Below are 18,101 nucleotides of genomic sequence, written 5' to 3' on the forward strand. Positions count from 1 at the left end.
TTGTTGTCGAGGGGAGGCATAAAGGTCCACACGGAGAAGGTGGAGACAGCAAGGTGTGAGCTGCTTCCCAGAGTGTGGCAACAAACGTGCACTGAGGGAGCCACCTAGCCTCTAAAGGAACAGCTGTAGGTAAGGAACTGTGGAGAACACCACCCTCAGCATGGGACCTCATGGCAGTGGGCTCCATAGGCCAGCAGAGCCACCAAGGGGGACCACTGAGGCATGCTATCCCCCAGCGTGTCCCTGGGCTCATGACTCCTTTGCAGCAGGGCAGGGCCCAGGACCCCAGACCTCCTCCAGGGCCCCCAGCATGCCCAGCATCCCATAGAGCTCAGGGAGCCCTTCTCAGGGCTCTGGCAGGAATCAGGAGGACCCTCCCACCCCAGGCCCACTCCCGTTTCAGGGACACTCCCCTGGGACCCTTCTGGACCCCTCCAGCACCCCTGGTACTCAGAGACCCCTCCAGAACCTCTCAGGGCTCTGGGACCCTGCCAGGGCTCTTGGCTTCCCCCTCCCCCCACCTTCCCACCAGCGGCAGTGCCCTTTTGGGACCCCTGGCCTGACCTCACCTCCGTGCCTACCCCCGGTGCCACCCCCTGCCATGTGGCTCATCTGCTTTTGGTAAAGACTCAGTGGTTGCCCTGTCAGGGCTGGGCATGGACACTCACTCATCAGTGGGGCAGCAGGTGGGTGTCCCCAACATGTCCCCTCATTCCTGTGCCTCATACCCCATACCATCGTGCCTGTGCCCCACACCCTCACCCCCCTATGTTCCTGTGCCCCACGTCCTCACACCCCCATGTCCTTGTGCCTTATGTCATCCTGTCCCCATGCCCCATGCTTTCACCCCCCTGTGTCCTTACACCCCATGCCCTAACACCCCCTGTGTCCTTGTGCCTCACACCCTGAACAGCCTCCCCCCCACCCCAGTGCCCACTTGCTCCCACACTCACCTGCCAGCCCAGCTGGCCACACAGTTCCTAGCCCCACGCCCCAATTACCGATTAACAGCTCGGTCCAAAGAGCAGGGCTGGGCACCACGGGGCCAGGGCACCCCAGCCTCTCCCAGGGCTCACATCCGGGTGGCCACGACAGCACATAGGGAGCCCAGCGGGGCACAGCACCAGGCACCACAGTGCCTCAAATAAGTTTGCCCGGGACAGTTTCACACCCCCCCCGGTGGAAGAGGCCTCGGGAAAGGCACTGAAAGCAGAAATCCAACTTAACCCCACCCCAGGCAGGGCTGCCCCAGACGGGAGCCGGGCACAGGCTGAGGCCGTGGCAGGGCAAAGCTGCGGAGCCAGCCCCTGAGCGGAGTGGGACGAACGGGGCGCGGCCAGCGGAGCGCTTCCAGCCAGGCCCTGCGGGGGGCTGTGGCGCTCCCCCGGACGCGCATACAGGTGGGGTCTCCCTGCTGGGCCTGGGCACAGGCAAGGTGAAGCGGCTGCGGGGATGGCAGGGGTCAGGGCACCAGGGATGGGCAGAGATGGGCTCAGTCATCGCCTCCGCGGGACGCTCGGGGCGTTCGCACAGCACGGAGGGCCCGGCGGGACATGCTCCCGGTGCTGCTCCCGCCCGGGCAGGACCTTCCACTCGCGGGCTTTGCCCGGGCCTGCGCTGACGCCGCCGACATTCGAGCCTGGTGCTGGTGAGGGCGCTCAACCCCTACCCCCAGCGCCTGTGCGCAGGGGACCGGGAGGAAAACCGGTGTCGTGACTTCACCCGAGCCGAGCCCAGCCCGGGACTCCCCCACTGCGACACTGGCGAGAGGCGGAGCATGGCTCAGCCCGGCCCACTCTGCCCTGCCGCCCCGCCCCGCCGGTCTCAGCTAACAGTCGCCGCGACGCGCGTTTTGCCCGGAGCCCCGGTAGCGCGCCGTGATCGTATAGTGGTTAGTACTCTGCGTTGTGGCCGCAGCAACCTCGGTTCGAATCCGAGTCACGGCATCGCCCCGCGGTACCACGGCACACGGGTTCTCCTTTTGAACCCCCGGACACCTCCTGTATGCTTTCGCCTTACTCTGGCTTGGTTTATTTTTTTCACCCCACCACAACATGTTCACACTTTGATTTTCCTGCCTCACGGCTGGGCGCGAGGCTGTGGGGCCCTCCCGGGTCCCCTGCATGCCCAGAGAGGCTGAACAGGACGATGGGCCAGGAAATTGAACAGAACAAAATAAAGTAAAATAAAACATAAAAATAAAAAAGTAAAATAAAATATAGAAAATAGCGTAAAATTATAAAAAATAGACTAAAATAGACTGTATAAAGTAAAATAAAATAAACCAGTGCAGAACAATAAAGGGAAATAAGAAAGGGAAAAGAGGATAGGAAAAGAAAAAGGGTAGTAAAGAAGGTAAAAGAGACAGGAAAAAGGAAAAGAAAGAGGGGAGGAAAGGAAAAAAGAAGAAAAGGGAAAATTTAGTATTAAACAATAACTATTATTACTAAGAACAGGGAAGGAAAGAAAGAATAAGAAAAAAAGAAAAATACAAAGTAAAGAAATAAAAGTGTTTGGGGAAAACACTGGAAGACAAACATTGGGGCAGCTCACCAGAGGCAGAGGGTTGGATGGTAGCAAGGGCTCTCAACTTGTTGCCCTGAGGCAAGCCAAGGACGAAGCACTGGGACACCCCAAGGGAATCAAGGGGGATTCACCTAAGTGGCTGCCATGGTCTCTATGCTAATGCTCACAGCCTGGGCAACAAACAGGATGAGTTAAAGGCACTGTGCTGCTGGAATACTATGCCTTAGTGGCTATTACTGGAACTTGGTGGGATGATTCCCATGACTGTGATGTAGGCATAGATGGGTACAAGCTCTTTAGGGAGGACAGGCAGGGTAGGAGGGGAGCAGGTGCTGCTCTCTCTATCAGTGAGCAGCTGGAATCAGTGGAGCTCCACCATGGGAAGGATGATAAGCTGGTTGAGAGCATATGGGTGAAGATTAAAGGGAAGACAGGGAAAGAAGATGTTACTGTAGGGGTCTGCTGCAGGCCACCTGACCAGCAGACCCAAGTGGATGAGGCCTGCCACAGGCAAATGGAAGTGGCTTCATGTGCACAAGCCCTAGTCCTGGTGGGGGATTTCAACCACCCTGACATCTGCTGGAGGGACAACACAGCTAGGTACCAGGATTCCAGGATGTTCCTGGAATGCATAGATGACAACCAACGAGAAAAGTGCTGTGCTGGACCTTGTTCTCACCAATAGGGAAGGGCTGGTGACCAATGTGAGGTTCAGGGATAACCTTGGATGCAGTGACCACGATGCAATAGAATTTAAGATCCTCAGGGCAACTAGGAGGGCACATCCATAACCCTGGACTTTAGGTATGCAGACTTTGATCACTTCAGGGATCTGCTGGCCAAAGGACCGTGGGACAAAGTCCTAAAGGGAAGAGGGGCCCAGGACAGCTGGTCTGTATTCAAGGACCACCTCCTCTGTGTCCAGGAGCATAGTATCCCCACAAAGAGGAAAGCAGGAAAGAATGCTGGGAGACCTGCCTGGATGGGCAAGGAGATCCTGGACACTCTATCACACAAAAAGAAATTCTGCAAGGAGTGAAAGAAAGGACAGCTAGAATGGGGGCAGGTAAGGAAGCTGTCTGAGCAGCAAGAGACCTGATTAGGAAAGCTAAAGCTCAGTTACAATTCAATCTAGCCAGGGAGAGCAAGGGGAACAGCAGAAGTGTCTATAGGTATATTAATGGTAAAAAGAAGACTAGGGAAGGTGTGGGCTGAGGGAAGTGGGGATGAGGATGCTAAACCACTCTCTACTGTATTCCAAAAGTCATGGCAGCCTGGGGAAGTCCCCACTGACTGGAAAAGGGGAAACATAACTCCCATTTTCAAAAAGGGAAAAAAAGGATGACCCAGGGAACTATAGATCAGGCAGTCTCACCTCTGTGCCCAGTAAGACCATGGAGGAGATCCTCCTGGAGGCACTGCTGAGACAGAAGAATAATGAAGAGATGATTTGGTACAATGGGCATAGCTTCACCAAGGGCAACTCCTGCCTGACAAACCTGGTGGCCTTCTAGGACAAGGTCACAACATCAATAGCTGAGGGGTGAGCAACTGACATCATTGACCTGGACCTGAGCAAAGCCTTCCACACTGTCCCACACCACAGCCTGGGCTCCAAGCTGGTGCAGTCTGGGATTGATGGGTGGACCATTCAGTGGATAAAGAACTGGCTTGATGGCTGCACCCAAAGAGTGGCTGTCAATGGGTCCATGTGCCAGTAGAGGCCAGGGACAAGTGGAGTCCCTCAGGGCTCAGTCCTGGGACCAGGCTTGTTCAACATCTTTGTTGGTGCCATGAACAGTGGCATCAAGTGCACCCTCAGCAGGTTTGGTGGCCACACCAAGCTGTGTGGTGCAGCAGACAGGCTGGAGGGAAGGGATGCCATCCAGAGGGACCAGGACAGGCTGCAGAGGTGAGCAGAAGCCATCCTCATGAAGTTCAAAAAGACCAAATGCAAGGTCCTGCATCTGGGTTGGGGCAATCCCAAGCACAAATACAGGCTGGGCAGGGACTGGCTGGAGAGCAGCCCTGAAGAAAGGGACTTGGAGGTGCTGGTGGAGGAGAAGCTCAGCAGGAGCCAGCAGTGAGCACTTGCAGCCCAGAGAGCCAAGCAGAGCCTGGGCTGCATCCAGAGAAGCATAGCCAGCAGGTCGAAGGAGGTGATTTTCCCCCTCTACTCCACTCTGGTGAGACTCCACCTGGAGCACTGCATCCAGTTCTGGAGCCCCTATTACAAGAAGGATCTGGAGGTGCTGAAACATGTCCAGAGAAGGGCCACGAGGATGAACAGGAGGTTGGAGCTGCTCTTATGAGGACAGACTTGAAGAGTTGGGGCTGTTCAGTCTGGAGAAGAGAAGGCTCTGAGGTGGCCTTCCAGGAACTTGGGGGGTCTACAAGAAAGCTGGGGAGGGACTTTTTAGGATGTCAGGGAGTGATAGGACTGGGAGGGAATGGAGCAAAACTAGAAGTGGGGAGATTGAGATTGGATGTTAGGAAGAAGTTCTTCCTCATGAGGATGGTGAGAGCCTGGCACAGGTTGCCCAGGGAGGTGGTGGAAGCCTCATCCCTGGAGGTTTTTGCAGCCAGGCTGGAGGTGGCTGTGAGCAACCTGCTGTGGTGTGAGGTGTCCCTGTCCATGGCGGGGGTTGGACCTGGATGATCCTTGAGGTCCTTTCCAACACTGACAACTCTATGATTCTAAATAAAAGGAAATGACAGAAGAAAGAAAGAAGAGAATATAAACTAAGGGGGAAAAAAGAATAATACTAATAAAATAATAAAGTAAATTTAAATGAGGTGATACTAAAATAAAACAAAAAGAGAGGAAGGAGTGAAAGGGACACAGCCGTGAGGCAGGAAAATCAAAGTGTGAACATGTTGTGGTGGGGTGAAAAAAATAAACCAAGCCAGAGTAAGGCGAAAGCATACAGGAGGTGTCCGGGGGTTCAAAAGGAGAACCCGTGTGCCGTGGTACCGCGGGGCGATGCCGTGACTCGGATTCGAACCGAGGTTGCTGCGGCCACAACGCAGAGTACTAACCACTATACGATCACGGCGCGCTACCGGGGCTCCGGGCAAAACGCGCGTCGCGGCGACTGTTAGCTGAGACCGGCGGGGCGGGGCGGCAGGGCAGAGTGGGCCGGGCTGAGCCATGCTCCGCCTCTCGCCAGTGTCGCAGTGGGGGAGTCCCGGGCTGGGCTCGGCTCGGGTGAAGTCACGACACCGGTTTTCCTCCCGGTCCCCTGCGCACAGGCGCTGGGGGTAGGGGTTGAGCGCCCTCACCAGCACCAGGCTCGAATGTCGGCGGCGTCAGCGCAGGCCCGGGCAAAGCCCGCGAGTGGAAGGTCCTGCCCGGGCGGGAGCAGCACCGGGAGCATGTCCCGCCGGGCCCTCCGTGCTGTGCGAACGCCCCGAGCGTCCCGCGGAGGCGATGACTGAGCCCATCTCTGCCCATCCCTGGTGCCCTGACCCCTGCCATCCCCGCAGCCGCTTCACCTTGCCTGTGCCCAGGCCCAGCAGGGAGACCCCACCTGTATGCGCGTCCGGGGGAGCGCCACAGCCCCCCGCAGGGCCTGGCTGGAAGCGCTCCGCTGGCCGCGCCCCGTTCGTCCCACTCCGCTCAGGGGCTGGCTCCGCAGCTTTGCCCTGCCACGGCCTCAGCCTGTGCCCGGCTCCCGTCTGGGGCAGCCCTGCCTGGGGTGGGGTAAAGTTGGATTTCTGCTTTCAGTGCCTATCCCGAGGCCTCTTCCACCGGGGGGGGTGTGAAACTGTCCCGGGCAAACTTATTTGAGGCACTGTGGTGCCTGGTGCTGTGCCCCGCTGGGCTCCCTACGTGCTCCGCTCTCAGCGGCGTCTCCGTGGCGATGTGGGGTGAGCGCCGGCCCAGGCTCTTCCTCACCGCGGGGCTCGGCTCGCTGTGGGGGAGTTAGCTGAACTTGGCTCGGCCCCCGGCCGGGACTCCCAGCCCTGCTTCCCACTTAGGCCCGAGGCAGCGACCGTGACCCTTGGGCCTCTTACCGCCCCTCGTTGTGCACCCTACCAGAGCCGACCTCCCCCTCCCGGCCTTCCTTACCCCATCTCTGTCTCACCCCGGCCGCGGTTTTACCCCTCTCTAATCCCACTCCACACCCTGAGCCTCTTTGGCCTTGCTCAGCTGCAATCTGTGACCCTGACGCTGTCCCTGCTCCCTGTCCTTGCCCTGATCCCGCTCAATTCTTGCTGCCACCCTTCTCTGCAGCCCAGCTCTCACCGTGTCCCCACGCCCTCAGCTGCAATCCCATCTCTCACTCCCATGGTTGTGTCTCAGGGAATAAAGTTTCTCTTTACAGTGGCATTAACGGCACCGGGTTGGTGCCCACCAGTCTGTGCTGGGCTGCTATTCCTTCCTGCTGAGCCCCCTCGGTGGCTGATGACTGTTTGCTGATGATGATTCCACAGCGCTCAGCATGTCAAAGGCTCTTTTCTTTTCACAGATATGCAAAGAATTCGAGACACCTGCAATCAAAAGGAGTTCTTTGTAGAATATTTTCGGAGCAGCTGTGGCACTTCAAGGTGCTCCAGTGGCCCAGACAACTCATTCCTCTGAGCTGCTCACTGGAACCACAGTTTAGCACCACCTGTGTACACCTCTGCCTGTTCTGTTTGCATGTGAGGAGGGCTGGAAAGAGGCAGAGATCTCCTACAAGCTGTGCTGGGCAGGGTCTGTCCCTGCACCAGATCTGTCCTGGTGCATCAGCTGCAGCTGGTGAGTGCTAAAGCTGAAAGAGTCTTCCTGAGGCTCAGGACAAGCCAGAGGAAGGCTCTGTGCACCTTGATTAGTCCGTGAAGTAATTGCTTCTGCCATCCTGAGCTCCTCATCTTGCTCATATCCAACCCAGAAGAGCTCAGAGTGGTAGATGAAGAAGAAATGGCCTTCTGTGTCCTCCCTTGGTCTGTGCCCACCTCTTTCTTCCCTCAGCCTCTTTGCTGCTGGCTGGTCCTGGGCATTGGTGTGCTGCTCCTTCAGCAGAGGTGAGAACCTTCACAATGGAGATGCCCTCCACAACATCAGTCCTGGCTCCACCAGGAGATGGTGGAGCAGGGCCTCTTCACTGGCATCTCTGTGGGTGTCCGTGTGGGTACTGCCCTCCTTTGCCAGTGCTACTCTTCTTCCCTTGTCCGCCCTCCAAGGATCCCCAGCCCACCCTATCATAGGACTGCAGGGACACTGCTCTTGCTCATCTGTGGCCAAGGCTATCACCATCTGTGTCCTTGTGCTGAACCTCAAGTGGGTGCAGCATTGCTGGCAGGAGGTGCTGTGTGTGTCCTCACATTTGTGTGGGTCCATGCCAGGCACTGCAGGGAGCAGGCAGAGGGACTCTGCTTTGGATGCTCAGCAGATGTTTCTGGAAGCCAGCAGAATAACAATGACCTCAACTGCTCAGACTGGCACGGCCGAGATAAACACTGCAGCGATAAGGAGGAGGTGGCCAAACATGGAAGTGAGTAGGAGGTGGCAAGCGCACATGAAGATAAGTGGCAGGGGCCTCATGGGTGCAGAAGAGGAGGCATGAAGCTGCTGCCACCCATCACTGGTGGTGGTGGTACAGCTCCCTACCCATGGGCTGCCTTTTGCAACAGGATTTGGATGTGACTGCTACTAATGAAGTCAGGGCAGGTTATCAGGGCCCCAGCAGCCCTTTGCTCCATGGGTTTATGCACAAACTGCTGCTGCTCTGGCCTGGGTGGTTCAGACCTGCTAGGATGTGTTCATACAGCATGGAGGCATAGGGATGAGCTTCTGGGGGCATTAGGGGTTCCCATCCCTGAAGGGATTTAAAGGACTCATGGATGTGCTGCTGAGGGATGCTATTTAGTGGTAGCAGCTGAGTAGTACTGGTAGAATTGTGAGCTCCAGGTGAGTGGTTGGACTTGATGACTTCAAAGGTCTCTTCCCACCTCAGCAGTTCTGTGGTTCCTTGGCTCTATCTGTCCACTGGTGACCTGATCCCTTCAGGCTCTACTTAGCACCTGGGCAGAATGCTGGCTCCAGGCTGGCTCCTCTGCTCTTCCCATGCTGCTCTGTGCCTTGGTGGCTTTCCTCCAAGCCTTCTGATGCCTGTGGGGTGTGTTCAAGGGGATTGTGAAGGTGCCTGCAACATGGAAGCACCAGCACAGCCAGGCCTAGACATTGCCACTCCATGGCACAAAGATAAATCTTCATCTGGCACAGGGACAGGAGCCATTCAACACTACATGGATGTCTCAGCATCTCTGCCCCTTGCATGGCCTCTCCCGCTGTCCTCTCACTGCAGGTAGCCCCTGCACTTCTTTTCCTGTCTTGGGGAGGCAGGTGGGAGGCAGAGTGATCCTCAGCATCTCCTCTCTTGGTCTTGGATCCCTAAAGCATCCCCAGGAGCATGGCGGGTGCGAGGGGATGCAGGGTGGATGCCAGTGCTGCAGGACAGCACTCTGAGCTGTCAAGGCCAGCACCATCATCTCTGGGCATTTAGAGGGCATAAACTCAGCTTGCCAGTGCTCTGCTGCTTGAAGCCCACCTTCCTTCATAAGGAAACCACAACAGGTCCACTGAGTTACACCACCTAGGCCAGGATCCCATCTTCCTATACCCACAGGATGCTGGAGCAAGGGCAGGCCAGGGAGGTGTCCTGAGGCTGGGATAATTCTGGAGCTGAAGGTTTAGGTTGAATTTGAGGGTGAAGGACAGTCCCTCTGAGATGGGAGACAGTTGCAAGTGACCTGACATGGCACTGTGCCCACCATCCACCTCCTCGACCTCTTCTAGCTCATAGATTCCTAGAATGGGTTGGGTTGGAAGAGAACCCAAAGCTCATCCAGTTCCAAGCCCCTGCCATGGGCAGGGACACCTCCCACCAGCCCAGGTTGCTCAAGGCCTCATTCAGCCTGGCCTTCAACACCTCCAATGAGGAGGCAGCCACCTCCTCCCTGGGCAACCTGTGCCAGTGTCTCCCCACCCTCACTGTCAAGAATCTCTTCCTCATCTCTAGGCTCAATCTGCCCTCCTTAAGCTTGCAGCTCTTCCCTCTTATCCTATCACTCCCAGCCCTTGTCAAAAGTCCCTTCCTGGCTTTCTTGTAGTCCCCCTCCATGAGACATGCACCAAGGGCTGAAGGAGAAGGACTGAAGCATTTCTTGACATGAACGTTCAGCTGTGATGCTCTTGGCATGCTTGATGGGCTCCCAGCAGTGCATGGGAAGGTCCTGGTCCTTCTGAAGCCCCTGTTTTAAAGGACAGCTTTCAGTCTGTCATGCTGTGTAGGGCAGGCAACAGACTGCTTGGTTGTGTTTCAGGATCCCCCTTGCCTGGCTTCAGCATTCAGAGATCAAGGAAAATAGTCTCCAAGATGCATGGAGCAGGGACTCACCAGAGCTGTCCTGTCCAACCTTGAGGGATCACAAAGCCTGGAGCAGCCTCTTGAGCTCTTTCGATCTGGGTCCAGCATCCTGCTGGAGATGGGATGTGACAGAAACACCCCCCAGGGCCCTGCTGAGACACTGCCACAAGTCCCTGTGTGCCCTGCCTCATTCCAGCTGCCAGCCCCTGGCAGTTCTGGCTCTGCTGTGCCATGAGCAGGAGCCTCCTGCAGCAGGAATTTATGGCCTGCAGGCAGCCACCTCTAACCCCTCTTTGTGATGCTGAGTGGGCAGAAAAAAAGGCAGCCCTGTGTTGCCAGGCAGGATGCCCAGCCCTCACCTCTCCAGGCTTATCTTCCCTTTCCATTCATTTTCAACCTCACATCCCTTTGGGAGACACAGGGCTGGGTTGGTGGCAAAAGCAATTTCGTGGGGGGAATAGCTTCTGTTCTGCTCTTGCCCATGGTGCCTATCTTCCTGATGGTTGATGACAGCCCTATTAAGAAATATAAGGCAGGGTGCCAGGGGTGGTTAACACACCCTGAGCCACTCAAGCTAGAAGAGAGTCTGGCTGGAGAAGGACTCAGCTGTGTGGCCATTACAGCTGGATTAATCAAAGCCACCATTACCAGGTTCCTGGGGCATGCAGGGCCCCTGCCATCCCCAGAGCACAGGCCTGCAGCCAGCATGTGGCTCTGATTGAGCTACAAATGCTCCAGCTCCTTAGTTTGCTCTCCTCAGATCAATGACTGCAGGCAGCTCCAATCAATTCCACTTCACTACTTGCTATCCAGTTCAGGGCTCTGCTTTCCCAGCTGGTCCCACTTCTTTTGTTCCTTCAGGGGAGGAATTCAGGCATCTGATCCCACCAGGACACTGCAGAGTCAAGCAGCCTGGTAGGGGCAGATAACACCCTGCAGATGCAGATGTTCCTCCCTGCAATCCCCAGTGAATTGAAGGGAATGAATCTGTGCTCTGGTTGGAGCCCTGAAAGCCTCAGCCTGGCTGAGCAGAGTGTGCAAAGGGGTGGCTTGATGAGGCCATGAGATGTGCACAAGATGATGTAGTTGTGACCACTGAGCTGATGTCTGCCTGGGGGTTTCTGTGCCACAGCCTGGTTTTGCTGGGGAAATGCTGAGGGCAGCTGCAGTGAGCTCCTGTGGCTTGTCCCCATGGGCACAGAGAGCAGCTTCAGCTGTCCAAGGCTGGAGCCCATGCAAAATGATTCTACAGGAAAAAAACAAACCCAAACATCAAATAGTTTAGACAGTGTCTGTTTGGCTATTTCCCTCAAGCCCAGCCCTGGCATTTGCTGGTGGAAGAAGCCATTTCTCACCCTCTGTGTCTCAGTCCTGGAGCCATTTTTCTTGTGAGCTGTCACCCAGCTCTCTTGCTGGCCCCTTTCCAGAGCCTCTGCGCCTGGATTTGTGGAAATGGAGTTCCCCACAGCTCTCCACACCTCATCAAGCATTAATGAGATAACAGATCACAGCAGGGAGCAGTTCTGACACTCAGGGTCGAAGATGTGTGGAGCGCAGGCAGCAGAGGCAGTGCAGGCAGCTCAAGCAGTGCAGGCATTTCACACATTGCAGGCAGCAGAGGCAGCTCAGGCAGCAGAGGCAGTGCAGGCAGCAGAGGCAGTGCAGGCAGCTCAGGCAATGCAGGCAGCAGAGGCAGTGCAGGCAGTGCAGGCAGCAGAAGCAGTGCAGGCAGCTCAGGCAATGCAGGCAGCAGAGGCAGTGCAGGCAGTGCAGGCAGCAGAAGCAGTGCAGGCAGTGTAGGCAGCACAGGCAGCAGAGGCAGTGCAGTCAGCAGACACAGTGCAGGCAGCTCAGGCAGTGCAGGCAGCAGAGGCAGTGCAGGCAGTGTAGGCAGCTCAGGCAGTGCAGGCAGCGCAGGCAGTGCAGGCAGCTCAGGCACTGCAGTGCAGTGTAGGCAGCTCAGGCAGTGCAGGCAGCTCAGGTAATGCAGGCAGTGTAGGCAGCTCAGGCAGTGCAGGCAGCAGAGGCAGTGCAGGCAGCTCAGGCAATGCAGGCAGCAGAAGCAGTGCAGGCAGCGGAGGCAGCACAGGCAGCTCAGGCAGCGCAGTCAGCAGACGCAGTGCAGGCAGCTCAGGCACTGCAGGCAGCAGAAGCAGTGCAGGCAGCGGAGGCAGCACAGGCAGCTCAGGCAGCGCAGTCAGCAGACGCAGTGCAGGCAGCTCAGGCACTGCAGGCAGCAGAAGCAGTGCAGGCAGTGTAGGCAGCTCAGGCAGTGCAGGCAGCGCAGGCAGTGCAGGCAGTGCAGGCAGCAGAGGCAGTGCAGGCAGCTCAGGCAGTGCAGGCAGCAGAGGCAGCGCAGGCAGCAGAGGCAGTGCAGGCAGCTCAGGCAGTGCAGGCAGCTCAGGCAGCAGAGGCAGTGCAGGCAGCGCAGGCAGTGCAGGCAGCAGAAGCAGTGCAGGCAGTGCAGGCAGCAGAGGCAGTGCAGGCAGCTCAGGCAGTGCAGGCAGCAGAGGCAGTGCAGGCAGTGCAGGCAATACAGACAGCGCAGGCAGCAGAGGCAGTGCAGGCAGGTCATGCAGGTCAGGCAGCGCAGGCAGTTGAGGCACCTCGGGCAGTGCAGGCAGCAGAGGCAGTGCAGGCAGCGCAGACAGTTGAGGCACCTCGGGCAGTGCAGGCAGCAGAGGCAATGCAGGCAGCGCATGCACATCAGACGTGGGCCATGCTGTGGGCTCATATTCTCCATATTGCTTTCCCCCCAGCTTATTGCTTCTCTTTGGCCTTTGCCACATCTGCTGCTCACTGTGGCTGTCTGGGGTGAGATGTGGCTGCAGAGCACCTTTGAATGTTCATAGAACTCATAGAATTCAGGGAATGGTTGGGTTGGTCCAGTCTCAATCTCCCCTCTCCCAGCTCAAAGCCATTGTCCCTCAGCCTGGCACTCCCAGCCCTTGTCCAAAGTCCCTCCCCAGCTCTCCTGGAGCCCTTCAGGTACTGGAAGGCTGCTCTAAGGTCTTCCTGGAGTCTTCTCTTCTACAGGCTGATCAGCCCCAACTCTCCTATCCTGTCCCCACAGGGGAGGTTCTCCAGCTCTCTGATCATCTTCACAGCCTCCTCTGGACCCTCTCCAGCAGCTCCAGGTCCTTCTTGTGCTGGGGGCACCAGCAGAGCAGAGGGGCAGAATCTCCTCCCTTGTCCTGCTGCTCTCTCTGCTTTTGATATAGCTCAGGACACATCTTGTGCACAGCATCCCTTCCATGCCAGCCTGCTCCCTGCCCTTTCCCAGGTCACCTGGCAGTGAGATGGGATGGGCAGGCATGGCTGCTCCATGCCACCTCCTTCCAGCCCGGTGGGAGCTGGGATATCTGGAAGTTTGCAGGCTCCGAAGTGCTGTAGCTGGTGGGGCATGTGCTTGGTGTGCCGACGAGGGGCTACTGCAGGAGGGATGCTTCCAACCTGGGAATGGTTTCCCAGATCACAGAATGCTGCCTGCATGACAGACCCAGGAGCATTCTCCTGCACCTGGGCAGCTGCTGTCCATTCTCACCCACTGCTCGGTGTGATGGTTTGAAACTCTCTTTTTAATTTTTCTTTGCAACGTTCAAGCAGAGAAAGTGAAAGTGTAAATAAGTCACTATTGGGTGTAAGAAATCAAAATAATGATTGTTCTAAACACTTCCATTGGATAGATTGAAATGTTTAAGAACTATTACTCAAAACAAAGTGGGGCACTCAGCACTTTGCAGTCTGCAGTCGGGGCAGTTGCTGGGCTGTCTGGCTGCTGCTTCTTCTTCTGTTCTGGCTGAAGATAATACACTGACCTTGGCGAGCTAAATTAACAACTTTCTGCTTTAGCTAACTCTGCCTTCTGTCCAGGGGCGTCTGGGGGGGAAGCCCCTGGAAGAGAATCCCCTTTGGAGGAAAGCAAAGTGGGCTTGGTTGTGCTTTTCTGTTGATTGTATATATTTGTAAATGTTGTGAATTTTGTATATTTGTACATATTCATTGCATTTCATCATAGATTGTAGATTTTGCTTCTAAATACAGCTTTCATTTGCTTCCAGACTAAGCTAGCCTGGTTATTGTCAGTGGGGGGTGGAATTTCAGCTCACACTGACACACTTGGCCTTTGAGGGACTCCTGGGGTGTTTCTCCTGGGCACGAGCCCCATCCCTAGATGTTTGTAAGGCTCCTTGTGCCAGTCTCTGTATTTGAAGGTGCTTTGGACACAGCATCTACAGTAGCCCATGGTGGGCAGGGCTGCTGTGCACCAGGCCACCTCCTCTTGCTGCTCCCTGATCTGCCATCTCTCTCCACCCTCCTGCAGCCACACAGATCCCTCTGCCATGCCCCCAGTTGTGTCTCTGCCATGGCAAAGAGCCCTGCTGCATCACACATGCCATGTGCAGAAGCTTTTGATTTCCCTGTCACCCTTCTCTGCATGCTTTCCAGCTCTACTGTGCCTTCAGGATGAGGGGACAGGGACCACACACAGGCACACTGACTGGGGATTAGTGTCCCCTCTGATGTCATCTCTACCTTTTCTTAACCCTATCAGCTTTGACGGGGAGGTTTTGCAGTTTTGAGCTCTGCTGAGCACTGAGGGGCTGCTGCCACTGCCTGTCAAAGCTCCTGCTCTCACAGCACATCACTTCAGACGTGGAGCTCAGCCTGATTCCCTGTCTGTGTCACCTCCCTGACACTGTCTTCCTGGATTGTTGTATTGCCAAGTTGGTCAGGCTCTGAGACTCCTCCTGCAGCTCTCAGGATTCATCCCTAGCATCCAGAATAATTCCACATTATCAGCAGATTTGATCTGCTGACCTTCCCTGCTTGTGCCAATGCAGGTGACCTCTCTCAGCTGGGTGGCCCTCAGGTGCCTGCTGGCTCTTTCCAATAAAGCCTCTAGCACTGGAAGAAAGAAGTTCACTTGAAGAGAGCTGTGCTGACTCCGTGCCAATGTGTCACAGTTACCCATCTGTGTCCCCATGATGCCAGTTTCCTGCTCCTTATGCCAGGTTAGTCTTCATTGGCAGATAGCAGATGTGGCATTTACCAGGCTGGGGCTCCCTGGCTGCCTTCTAGCAAGGTGTGACGTTTCTCTGTTGCCACAGTTGCCACCTTCCCATCTTCATGTCCTCTGCTGTAGCCAGACCTCAAGGGAGGCTGCAGTGCCACTGAGCAGATGTGACATCCTCCCAGGCCCTGCTGTGCTGTAGGGTGCAGTACAGAGGTCTGGTGCTGGAGTCACCACAGATGTTTTCAAGTTCCCAGTGATGGCTTTCATTTCAAGCTGTGGAAGAAGTACCTGGAGACTGAAGGGTCTGCAGGCCTCCCTGCAAGCCAGGGGAGATGCTGGCATCCAGGGGAGCAGCCAAGCCAGTGCCTCACTCACGTGACATACTGGGAAGCGTGAAATGCTAGCTCCAGCCCACACATCACCTGTGGGTGAATCATCTTCCAGCACTTCCTCAAGAGCATGCAGGAGCAGAGAACTTCTCTGAGTCACCAGAAGCTGCTGCCTGGGGGACTCTGGGCTGTGCCCATATCACCCAGGGTTACGATGTGGGAAGGTTTAGCCAAGCCTGAGCATTCCTAGAGCCAGGAAGGGTCTCATATTCTGCTCTTGTCCTGGCTGCCAAACAGGGTGGCTGTCTCCAGCTGTGGGCAAGGAGCACAAGGAGCGCTCGGGGCAGCTGAGGCAGCTCCTCACAGCCAGGAGGACAGAGGAGGGCTGAGGCTGTGCACAGCTCTCTGCAGGGCTGGCAGAACATGGAAGACATTGCCTGGCTGTCTCTTCCTGGTGCGTGCCCCGACTTGCCTGGGAAGCTTTACCCAGGCAGCAGCTCCTGCTGCCTTCAGTGAGGGGAAGGGCCAGGCTGTGAGCTCCAGCCCAGGGCCTCATGTACCCTCCAGAGATGGGGAAGAGAGTGGGATCAGAGCTCTTGTTGCAGAGGTCCAGCCTCAGATCCTTGAAGGCCATTGCAGGAGGCCTCCATCTTGCTTCTTCCTGTGATCTGTAAGAGTGAACCAAGAATCACTTCTGCACAGCCATGCGTTGTTCTTCTCCCAGCTGAGGACTGCAGCCTCCATCCCTCCCTTCTTCCTGGGGCTGTGCTCTCCTCCTGACTGAAGACTGTAGCCTCCATCCCTCCTTTCGTCCCTCCTTCCTGGGGCTGTGTTCTCCTCCCTACGGAGAACTGCAGCCTCCCTCCCTCCCTCCTTCCCGGGGTGCGGGGCCTGCGGGCAGGGTGATCAGCAGGCACATCACAGTGGGGTCTGCCTGCCGGTGCTGCGTGAGAGCAGCCGAAGTGTGGCGTCTGGCACACAAGCAGTGCTGTGACTGCTCCGCGCTCCGCTGCCGGCTGCCAGCCGCACCTGCAGCCCACGCCAGCCCCTGCCGGGTGCTGCTGCCTGGCAGCCATCTGTCTGCAGGGGCCGCAGCGGCTCGCAGGGCAGCAGGGCCTGTCTGCGGCACAGGCAGCACTGCTGGGACCCAGCTTGCACCCAATGGGAAGCTGGGAACAGTTGGGGATTGGAGCGGCACCACTTGCAGCGCCAGACACAGCTGGAGCTGGGCTTTGGCAGTGGCCATGCAGTGGCCATGCAGAAATCTGTTGCTGCTTCTGCAAACCTGCCATGACCTGCTGTGAGTGCAGGGATGTCACCAGGGTCCTGTCACGCCAGCATGAGCAGCCTGTGCCTGTGCTGAGCCACACTGGCTGTGAGGAGCTCATTTGGCCTCCTAGATTCTCCTTCAAAGCTCCCCAAGAACAAAGAAGTCTCCTGAAGGGGACTCCCACCCCAACTGTGTTCTCCTCACCCTGTTGCCCCATGGTGCCATCAGGGTGGTTTGGCCCACGGATAGGTCAAATCTGGGGGCTTAGGTGGGTCTGCAGATCTTCCACTTGGTGTCCTTCTAGGCTGTACTGAAGCCTCAGGTGAGAAGGAGCCTTGTGGAGCACAGAACAGGGCTATGCTGGGCCAGATGACCACCTGCCAAAAGGACACAGAGGAGTTTGGAAGAGAAAGAGGCCCAGCAAATGGTGAAGAAGTGCTGTGGTCCTAGGTGGACTCAGACAACAGATGCTCTTCAGTCCCCAGCATGGCCCTTGCTGTAAATGCCTCTCCAAGGAGCGATGGGAGGGACGTGACAGGACGGGATGGGATGGGAAGGAAGGAGCTCTGCAGTTCCTCTGTTGTGCATGGCCATGAGTGGCTCTCTCCTGGGTCACTGCTCAGGAGATGCTGAGCATGCGTTTTGCAGGCCTGAGGATTACTAAGAGCCATCTCCAACAGATGTTGCTGAACATCCTCCTTGGTTACTGACAGAGGGTCAAGTACTCTCAATCTCCTGTGCCATCAGCCTTGGTTCCTGCTTCCTTCTAAATGCCAGCCAGCTTTATTGAGAACCTCTGTCTCTCCTGCATGTCATTAGCAACCCCATTGCTGCCATCTGCCAGGACTCAGCTCTGCTGCTAGACCTCAGATGCTGCCTTGTGTTCACTCAGTTCCTGGCAGACAATTTTTCTTCCCCTCATGCTTTATGTGTTGTACGTTCCCTATGCTCTGAAATTGCCAGTCCTGCTTTCCAGGTGCCATGGCTGTCTTCTCCCTGGGGAGGAAGCTCCCCTGCTGTCTGTTTGGGCCTGGGGGATGTGGGTGGGTTTACTGGGCAGGAGTCTGTACTCAGTAACCAGAAACTCTGGGACTCGCTGGGCTCACTGGGCATGTGCTCAGCATGTGCCATGCCAGGCTGGCATAGGAAGTTCAGCTCCCTGACAGCCCCAGCCCAGCTCTTCTCCTGCTCAGGGGCTGGAAGGAAGGCACAAGAAACTTCTCCCTGCAGCCAGCGCTCCAACAGCCTCTTCCAATACCTGATCCCTTCGTGGGGCAGGAGCCTGGCCCATGGTGTGAGGAAGGGCAGGAGCACAGCTGTGTGAGGAAGGGCAGGAGCATAGATGTCTGAGGAAGAGCACACTGTGACATCTCTCCTTCCTCTCTGCATGGCCTCACCTCTGCCCTGGTCCTGTTTTCAGAGCATCTGGCCTCTGCCCCCTTCCCTTTTGGGTACAGCTGACCATGGCCTTTGGGGAGTCCATCCTGAGAGCAGGGCTGGGTGAATGGAGTGTCCCCAGGAAGGGCTGAGGAGGTTTCAGGAGCACAGGTCCAGAGACAGAGCTGTGCACAGGGGCACCTAGGAGGATGGAGGGGCCACTGGGA

At 56.6% G+C, this 18,101-nt stretch overlaps 2 non-coding genes across 2 annotated transcripts; one reads left to right on the forward strand and one right to left on the reverse strand.

Moving 5' to 3' along the window:
• The first annotated feature begins 1,874 nt into the window (after window positions 1-1,874).
• On the forward strand, window positions 1,875-1,946 carry TRNAH-GUG (transfer RNA histidin (anticodon GUG)). The gene has a single exon. It is a non-coding gene; the product is annotated as a tRNA-His (tRNA).
• A 3,564-nt stretch (window positions 1,947-5,510) lies between these two features.
• TRNAH-GUG (transfer RNA histidin (anticodon GUG)) lies at window positions 5,511-5,582 on the reverse strand. The gene has a single exon. It is a non-coding gene; the product is annotated as a tRNA-His (tRNA).
• Window positions 5,583-18,101: the final 12,519 nt, after the last annotated feature.

Source organism: Indicator indicator, chromosome 16 (assembly GCF_027791375.1).
Source record: "Indicator indicator isolate 239-I01 chromosome 16, UM_Iind_1.1, whole genome shotgun sequence".
NCBI lineage: Eukaryota > Metazoa > Chordata > Aves > Piciformes > Indicatoridae > Indicator > Indicator indicator.